Below are 9,300 nucleotides of genomic sequence, written 5' to 3'. Positions count from 1 at the left end.
CCGTGCGCATGGAGCGTGTTTGAAGTGAACAGCAGAGAAGAAAGGAACAAGGCAAAGTGTTGTGAAATAAAATATTACCTGTAATACGGATTTAGGTAGAGAACTGAACTCTCGCTCTTTATATAGCTGACGTGTCTTGCTCATCCGTTCTGCGCATCTGTAATGGCGGCCTCCGTATGATATCCGGTTTGCGTGTGTGCGAGAGCGAGAGAGAGAGAGAGCGCAAGAGAGAACGCTCAACCGTAGCGCGCCGCCGACCGCCCAACTGCACCGGGCTGGTCGATTATTGTGACAGAGCCGTCGCTGAAATTTAGAAGATATTTTTAAAGTCCTGATGTACTTTCTAAAATTTAAGTGGACCTCAGTGCGCACTGCGCAGGGAGCTTAATTTGGTGCGGTCGCGCAACCGCAGCGCGCCGGGCGCTCACTGTCGCATTGCTTAAAGAGCGCCTTTGTGTTTTAGGATGAACAGCAGAGACCAAAGGAACAAGGCAAAGTGTTGTGAAATAAAATATTACCTGTAATACACATTTTGTTATTTGCTGATTGAAACTGCTAATTAAACTGTGAATTGAAACTAATAGGAAGAAAACAACTCTCGCTCTTTATATAGCTGACGTGTCTTGCGCATCCGTTCTGTGCATTTTATTTCACAACACTTTGCCTTTCTTCTCTGCTGTTCACTTCAAACACGCTCCATGCGACCGCAATGCTCTCGTATCAGACGCTTGCTCGATCACCTGCTCGTTTGCTGTCCCGTGCGCGCACGAAGCGCGGGCACCACTGTAATAGCCCGTCTGATGCAGCTCCATTCCTACAAAGCTTATTCCGGGGAAAAGGAAAGCGTTGTGCTATAATCTTCATTTCTAAACGCACCAGTTTACGGGCAGTCGGAGAAATCAACGCCAACAAAAAAAATTACATCCAGCCTAGTTAAGACCATACCAAAGACTATAAAAATGGGACCCATTGCCTCCCTGCGTGTGTGACGATCATTGGGACTTAAAAAAAAAAAAAAATTAAAAAAAAAAGTTTTTTTTTTTTTTTTTTTGTACCCATGTATAATGCGCACCCCAGATTTTAGGACAATAAATTAGTTAAATTTTGCGCACTATACACGGAAAAAAACGGTATTATTGTCAATATACAGAGCTGCAGTGTACTAGGTGTGCAAAAATAGATCAAATGTGTTGGCATTCTATCTGGGTATTTTCCTCCATTATATTTTAGATTTGTATGATTTGATTTGTGTATTTACTAGCTAGCTGATATTATTGTAATAAAAAGTCAAAGAAGTTGCCTTTATATTTGTAATAAAAAAGAAACTATTCTTAAATGTCACTGTGAAAACGCACTTCCAATTTGTCAGTCGAAAAAACAATCCTTTTAGGTTAATTCAAATCAATGAGTTCTTTGTCCGCTCTACTTTGGTAAAAGCCCCGTAATGAAAATCCTTTTTCATAACCACTACAGGTGTAAAAGTGTGAGTTTTTGTGTGCAAGCAAACACTGTTCTCATCTTGGAAGAGGAGACGAATGGCAGCTGCAGGCAAGCTGACTTTCTGTCTTACGTTTGCGGTCGCTCATTATCCTGACAAGCTAATCCCAGTGGGAAAGGGGACGTTTTTTCGCAGCAAAGCAAATATTCTATGAAAACAGGTGAAATGATTTCCTCATTAAAAAAAGACAATTAGGTAAAGTTCTTTCAGTACTGTCTCCCCAAAGAGCTAATTTTGTTACACAACAAGCAGATGCAACAATAAATTAGTGTGGGTTAATTAATAAATCTCTGTGACAGAGTTAGGATCAAACCACCAACCCTCCAGTCACTAAATGACCCGCTCTACTGCCTGAGCCACAGCCGCCACTCTGTTAGCTAACGTTAGCTTTACTTACTTACTTTACTTTCTGTACATACCTCATTCATGTTACTATAAATACCCACATTGAACATACTGTAAATAAGATCTTTCACTTTTATTCTTAGACTTATACTTATTCTTTTATACTAGACTGCCTTTATACTTTTTTAAATGTTTGTAATGTTTTGCACTGGAAAGGGAGTAGCTCTCCAAATTTCATTGTTCAACTAAGTTGTATAAAGGGCATTCTATTCTATTCTATTCTATTCTATTCTATTCTATTCTATTCTATTCTATTCTATTCTATATACTGGATGCCTTTGGTCAGATTATTTAAACATATCATCATCATATTGCATCATATTGAGTTGTGAAACATTTTGTTTTGATCAGGCATATGGCACGTATTCACAGTACAGGACTAAAATAATGTTTTTTTATCTACACTGGTTATTGGAAAATGTAATTTTTTGTCAACTTCTAATGTAAACTAATTTTCAGTATGTGCATCTTCTTCATTTTGTTTTGATAAGGCACATGGAACTTATTCACAGTACAGGACTGAAATAGTGTTTTTTTTATACACAGGTTATTGGAAAATTGAGTTTTTTGTCAACTTCTAATGTAAACTAATTTTTGGTATGTGCATCATCCGATGCAACAGAAAAATGAAAGTTCATTTTGCTTAAGTCTACTCATTTATTAAAAAGGCTCTTTATAAAAAAGTTTAAAAAGTCCCAATGATCGTCACACACGCATCTGGGTGTGGTGAAATTTGTCCTCTGCATTTAACCCATCCCCGTGTGATTTTGATCCATCCCCTGGGGGAGAGGGGAGCAGTGAGCAGCAGCAGCATTCATTTGGTGATCTAACCCCCCAATTCCAACCCTTAATGCTGAGTGCCAAGCAGGGAGGCAATGGGTCCCATTTTTATAGTCTTTGGTATGACCCGGCCGGGGTTTGAACCCACAACCTTCCAGTCTCAGGGCAGACACTCTACCACTAGCTCACTGAGCTGGTTTATAAGTGATTTTCCTACCTTAATAAAACATGTTTTTGTCAATATTTTCCATATTTATTAATATTCTCATGCCTGGAATAAATAGAATGCAAAGTGCTGTCTAACTGGGTGGGTTCTTTTGACGTTTTCATAGACGGTTGCTGGTTGAAATAAATGTTTGCACCGTTGTGGGAGTGATCACAGCTGACTTGATTCCCAGCCAATTGAAGCAGCATCCTTTTAAATTCAGCACAGGTGAGGCAAAGGTTGTACCGCGATCAGGGAGAGTGCTTTTAAAAATATAATGAAGGTAACATTTATAATAATAATAATATATTCCAATTGATTTCTGTAATGTTACACCACCTGCACCGGAACTTAGAGCATGTTTCACCTCGTCTAAAGTCTCGTTTACTTTCTGTCACCAAATTACCTCACAAGTCTTTTGTCATAAAAAAAAAAAACCTGACAATTAACTGACAAATGAGCATGTCCTAAAATGAGCTTCTTAGCGCAATTTGAGTTTGTATCAGTTTTAGATTTTCAAGCTATATATTATTGACCCTCTTTTGTGGGATCATAGTGCATAAATAATTATCCTTTCCCGCCAGTTAACAACAAATATGCCAGTTGAGACAAACCGTTCTGTGATGAATAATTAGAATCATGGCAAACAGAGAGACCGGCAGGCTATTTAAATCCAATTAACTACTGAATCTTAAATATTTGTCTTCAGGCAGAGAAGAAAATGTCGGAACAGCGAGAGCCATTGTGCTGACGAATTGGCAAAATAATTTGCAGTGTCACTGACAAGGGTGTAAAATGTGAAAATGATTAGTTTTGGGGGGACACATATTCTCATAACACACTGTAGGAAATAAAACAGAGAAAGCAGCTTGAAGTTACATAATATAAAACCCCCCATATAGTAAATGATAAAGTGGTATCAGTGTTGTGGTACTGAAGTACTTTTATGACACAAAATATATCTGCTGTCTATTTTGGGGCATCGCTGTTTTTTCTCCCCCATCCTCCTCCACTGTTTCATTGTAAGGTAATATACAGTGAGAAGAATTTATTTAGTGGACCGTTTATGCAGTCTAATCCTCCATTTAAATGGATTTCACTCAACTGGCTGTAATCCTTTTTGCACACTGGGAGGCTGCCCTTTACTTTTTGACTCTCTTGATCTCTCTCAGACAATATTTGGCGTGTTTTAGCTTCGATGCACAGCTTGATTATAATTGTTTGGCCTCTTTGCCATCAGCCCAGGAAACAAGGACATATTTTTACATTAGGTTGTGTTATTCTTGTGAATTGGGATGGGGCGTTTATCTAAATAGATTCTGATACTGAAGTCAATGGTTGTTAATTATTACTGTTAGAACACACTGGCGGAGCTTGAGGGGGTGTCACAGGGAGATTGGTAACCCCAGAAATATGCCTGGACTCACCCAGGTGCAAAGCCGATAAATGACTTTTGTTTATTTTATTTTATTTGGATACTCTGAACCAAGGGTACCCAAATATTAAGCTTAAACGATCAAATATGTTTCAATAATTCAAATGTTAATTTACTGAAATCGGTCCGATCAAATTTGACAATCACATAATATTAAAAATAAAATGCCCCTTTCATCCAAAACGAAAATTCAAATAGGGCTGTCACTTTCAAATATTTTAAGAATAAATTATTCTATTGATTTTTGATTAATTTAATAATCAAATATAATTTTATTTGCTTTTAAGTGTCTTAAAAAATTCCCACTTACTCCATATTAATCATTTATATTTTGTTTCTTTGGTGATTAAAAATGTAACTAAAACGCAAACTTTTGCAAATTATTTTTTATTTTTATTAAACAAATGATTAATCAGTCTGCTTTCATAAAGTTCTAGACCAGGGGTGTCAAACTCATTTTTTTCGCGGGCCGCATTGTAGTCATAGCTTCTTTTCGGAGGGTCATTATGACTGTCAACCCAAATAAATGTATGAGCACCTCATATTATATACAGGAAAAGCTACAAAACAAACTGACAAATAACTCATTTTCAAATCAGATGAGTAAAAACTGGTCAAATATTTAAAAAGAAAAGATATTATTAAAAGTGAAGACAATTTGCAATTCTAGTAATGACACGCGAATTTGATGCACAATTTGTCTTAGCGGGCCACATAAAATGATGTGGCGGGCTGTATCTGGCCCCCAGGCCTTGAGTTTGACACCTGTATTCTAGCCAAATCAGAGAATTATTATGTTTGAGAGGCTAAATTCAGATGATTTGGACAATCTTCAGTTAAAAAATGGCTGTAAACGATGCCTTGATTATTAAAAAAACGTTGATTAACAGTTTGTTGTTGATTAATCAATTAATTTTGATACCTCAGTACAAACTAAAAGAAAATATTTCCATTTTGATATACATGAACAAAACATAAATGTATCAGGAGTGGGGTTAAGAATCTTTTTAGAAACATCAAAGACTTTCTGTTGGAGAAACCGACGGACTGGACAACCAAATGCTGTTTATTGCGGAAATGAGGGGATCGGGTGGCATTGGATCTTGATCGTTGGACGGCTGAACTGGTTGATGAGCAGAAACCGGTGTGGGTGGGTGATTAACTCAATAGAAGGGGCATGGCTGTGAATGACTGTTATGGTATCCATGGTGACTGTGACAAAGTGTTACCGACTGATGACAGGTGGTACGGCACTTTCCCTATCTAACATCATGTATAAAACCAGAGGCGGGGTAAGAGGGGCCCACCTGACCGGGGGAGTGACCACTGGACTGTCAGTAAAGAGAAGGGGTCCTTGCACAGAGCCTAGAGGGACACCTTGGTGTCTCTTCGTTCCTTTATGATTTTGAAAAGGCCCATAATGCTTAGTCGGCACGAAAGTGGTATGTTTACCACTGTGGTAAAAAAGTGGTAACTCCGCTTCACAATTTTGCTTTGTGGTTCAAATCTCTGCTCGGATCTTCCTGTTCTCACCGCATTTGCCAAGGTTGTTACGCACTCCTCCAGGCAGTGGATTGCAGGAGTTTATTTTCCTCATTATCAATCAAAAACATCCTCAGCTCTATGTTGACTTTCAGCCCAGTTTGCATATATTTGGCTGACTGTCATGCTCTGTGTGCTTTTCAACCACAGCATGGTGCTCTGTTCAAAGAAAAAAAACTGTTTCCTGCAAATACCACCTTCAAGGAACCATGTCGGTCATGGGAAAAACGTTTACAGAATTGATCCTTTATCTTGCTTGGAATTGTTTGTGGTAATAGTATATATTCTCAAGAGAATAAAGTTACAACAGTCAGTCATTTTTTTTTCTGCATACTCAGCAGCATCTCCTTGCTTCACTTCTCTGACATATAATATACTACAATATTGACACAAGTTGAAAAGTCAGGTGGGACATGGGGTGCACTCTTGAGCTCTTTTTCCATTCATCAAATTTGTATTTAGAGACTATTACAGACCCCCTGGAATTGCATTGCAATGCCTCGGTTATACGATTTGGAACTTAACCAAGGTTTTTTGAAAAATATGCCTCTCAAGTCATCCATCCATTTTCTGAACCGCCTAGTCCCCACGGGGGTTGCGGGTGTGCTGAAGCCTATCCCAGCCGTCATCGGGCAGTAGGCGGGGGACACCCTGAACCGGTTGCCAGCCAATCGCAGGCCACACAGAGACAAACAACCATTTGCACTGACACTCACACTCACACTCACACCTAGGGACAATTTGGAGTCTTCAATCGGCCTACCAAGCATGTTTTTGGGATGTGGGAGGAAACCGGAGTGCCCGGAGAAAACGCGGGCCCGGGGTGAACATGCAAACTCCACACAGGGAGGGCCGGAGGTGGAATCGAACCCGCACCCTCCTAACTGTGAGACGGACGTGCTACCCAGTGCGCTACCGAGCCGCCTCCTCTCCAGTCATTTGACTCAAATTAATCTGACCTTAGCATGTCAGGTTAACATTCGCCAAAAACAATGTTAAAAGGCGGATAACCACAGAAGCAGGAAAAGCTGTGGGAGCGGGGAATGAAAGGAAAAACAGCAAACTAGATTAAAGATAAAAGCCTTTTGAGTTTCCTGATGTACTACCAAAAACAGGAAGCAGATTAGCTTGGTCAATATTCCTGTATGATAATAATTAATAATCATATTTAGGGATGTTCGATACCAGTTTGTTTCAGACCGATGCCAGTACGAGTACTCAGTTCTCAGTCACCAATACTAAGCACCTTTTGTTATGTAAATATTCTTAAAAAAACAATTACAGATAATTTTTTTATATTCCCATAAGGCATTTTTCCTTAAAATTGCACGGAAATTATTCATTTTCTATTCTAATTTCTAGTTTCTCATCATAAAATGACCACAATAGGACAGTCAATACTGGTATCAGCTAACGTTGCGAGTACCGATATTGCGAAATAAGGCTGGTATCAGTACGCGCCCATCCCTAACAACAACAACAATAATAATAATAATTATTGTAAAAATAATAACACTAATAATAATAATAATAATGATAAAACAAAGCGAGGCACTGCGCAAAAAATAAAGGAGAGAGTGTGAATATCTTATGGCTCTTGATCGCCCCATTCACTAGCGGCTTGTATAATTCTGTGACAGAGACTTCTCTTTTTAGGCATATGACATGATGAAAATAGGTAATTATTATTGCAAAAGATAAAACTGTCAACTGTATCAACTTCATTGATTTATGTTAGTACCGACCAGATGAAGAAAGCCTCATATTGGTTGCAATTTTCAATTTGACTGTGACTCCTTTGAAGCTGCGACGCCACTCACCTCTGATTCAAATTTGGATTGCCAACAGTCATCCACTTGTGAGTATTGGTGGCAGAACACTGCACATTGTGAAACAGTTTAGTGGCATTCGGCCGCATGGTGCGGTACATGGCGGGCGTAAGCAACCAGATGGCAGGCGTTATCTCATCCTGTAGAGCGCCAGTCTTAATCACAGATCACTCTATACTTGACACACACATTGAGCAGCTTCTGTACGGACACCACACAGCAGTAGGATTAGTATGGACCCCTGCTGACAGTTGATCCGTCTTGTTTGTGTGTAGAACCAATAAAACAACCGAGTTCATGCTTGAGAGTGTATATCTGAAAAGAGTACAAAATCCCCAAATGAAGTTTGGCTGCACAGGACTCCAAAGTCGAATAAAGCAGATTCCCACGGACACAGGTGCCACCCTGCTTCTGTTATAGTTCTGATACTATATCTGAAGATGCTATATGAGAACAAACCCTCGTGTCAGTGTCGTGTATACAGACAAACAATCCAGGAAAATAAACGGGCAGAGGAATGTCCCATCGACTAATTTTGCTCCCAGTCTGTCCCTGCTCTTCTCTATACTGCTAAATCTGCAAACTTGTTTCAATTCTCCTTCACAGTCTCTCCTGCCTCCTTTTCAATTTCTGTTCTGCACATGCACCGATGATACACCTGATTTCTACTTTCACTACACTACACTATATTAACTTTGGTAGACATCGGTGCTCTTTTATTTCGATCTTGTGATCTGCCTGCCTGCCTGTCTGTCTGTCTGTCTGTCTGTCTGTCTGTCTGTCTGTCTGTCTGTCTGTCTGTCTGTCTGTCTGTCTCTTTCTCTCTGTCTGTTTGTGTCTGTCTGCTCTCTCTCTCTCTCTCTCTCTCTCTCTCTCTCTCTCTCTCTCTCTCTCTCTCTGTCTCTCTCTCTTTCGCTCCCATATATGCAAAATGTTATTACTGTAATGTTAAGATTTGTGTGATTTTTTTTTAAATGATTGTTTTTAGATATGTGATTACATTCATTTATCTGTGTATAATTGTAGTCCAACACAAAGTAATTTACTCTTATCACGGGAGAACAAGAAACAATGGGCTGTATTCAACAGTTGTTATGAAACAAATGTGTTGTGCAGTCCGAGCCTCACAATGTTTGAGAAAAATGTGACATTTAGCAGAGGATGTTTCTTATCAACGCTCTAGAATGTTCTCAAGTATACTCAAGAGGGAACTTTCTGAATGTTTGTACTTTATAGACTTAAATAAGAATATCGAACTCCGTGTGAATTATTGTTTTTTCTGAAAATTGAGATTGAAATTCAAAATCTAATCAAAAGCACTGAAATGGGCAGTTGTTTGTGCGCGTTTAGTTAGTTTTTTAAGCTCCAGCAATCTATAAATAACATTTTCATGTGCAGGCAAGTCTTCTTTGCGCTTCAATTCCTTCAAAACACTGTTTATGTGTTTTAGTGCTGCTGTTTTGCACAGCAAAGAAGTGCAAAGGATTACGCAATTCCCTTTTGCACAACACATGAACTGTGAACTAATAAAAGAATGTAGGTGCTCAGTGGGGCATCTGGCTTGAAACCTTCTGGAAACCTGGTTGTGGAGAAATTTAACCTGGAA

The sequence above is a fragment of the Syngnathus typhle genome, linkage group LG21 (genome assembly GCF_033458585.1).
Source record: "Syngnathus typhle isolate RoL2023-S1 ecotype Sweden linkage group LG21, RoL_Styp_1.0, whole genome shotgun sequence".
NCBI lineage: Eukaryota > Metazoa > Chordata > Actinopteri > Syngnathiformes > Syngnathidae > Syngnathus > Syngnathus typhle.
Note: the sequence above shows the minus strand (reverse complement) of the source record.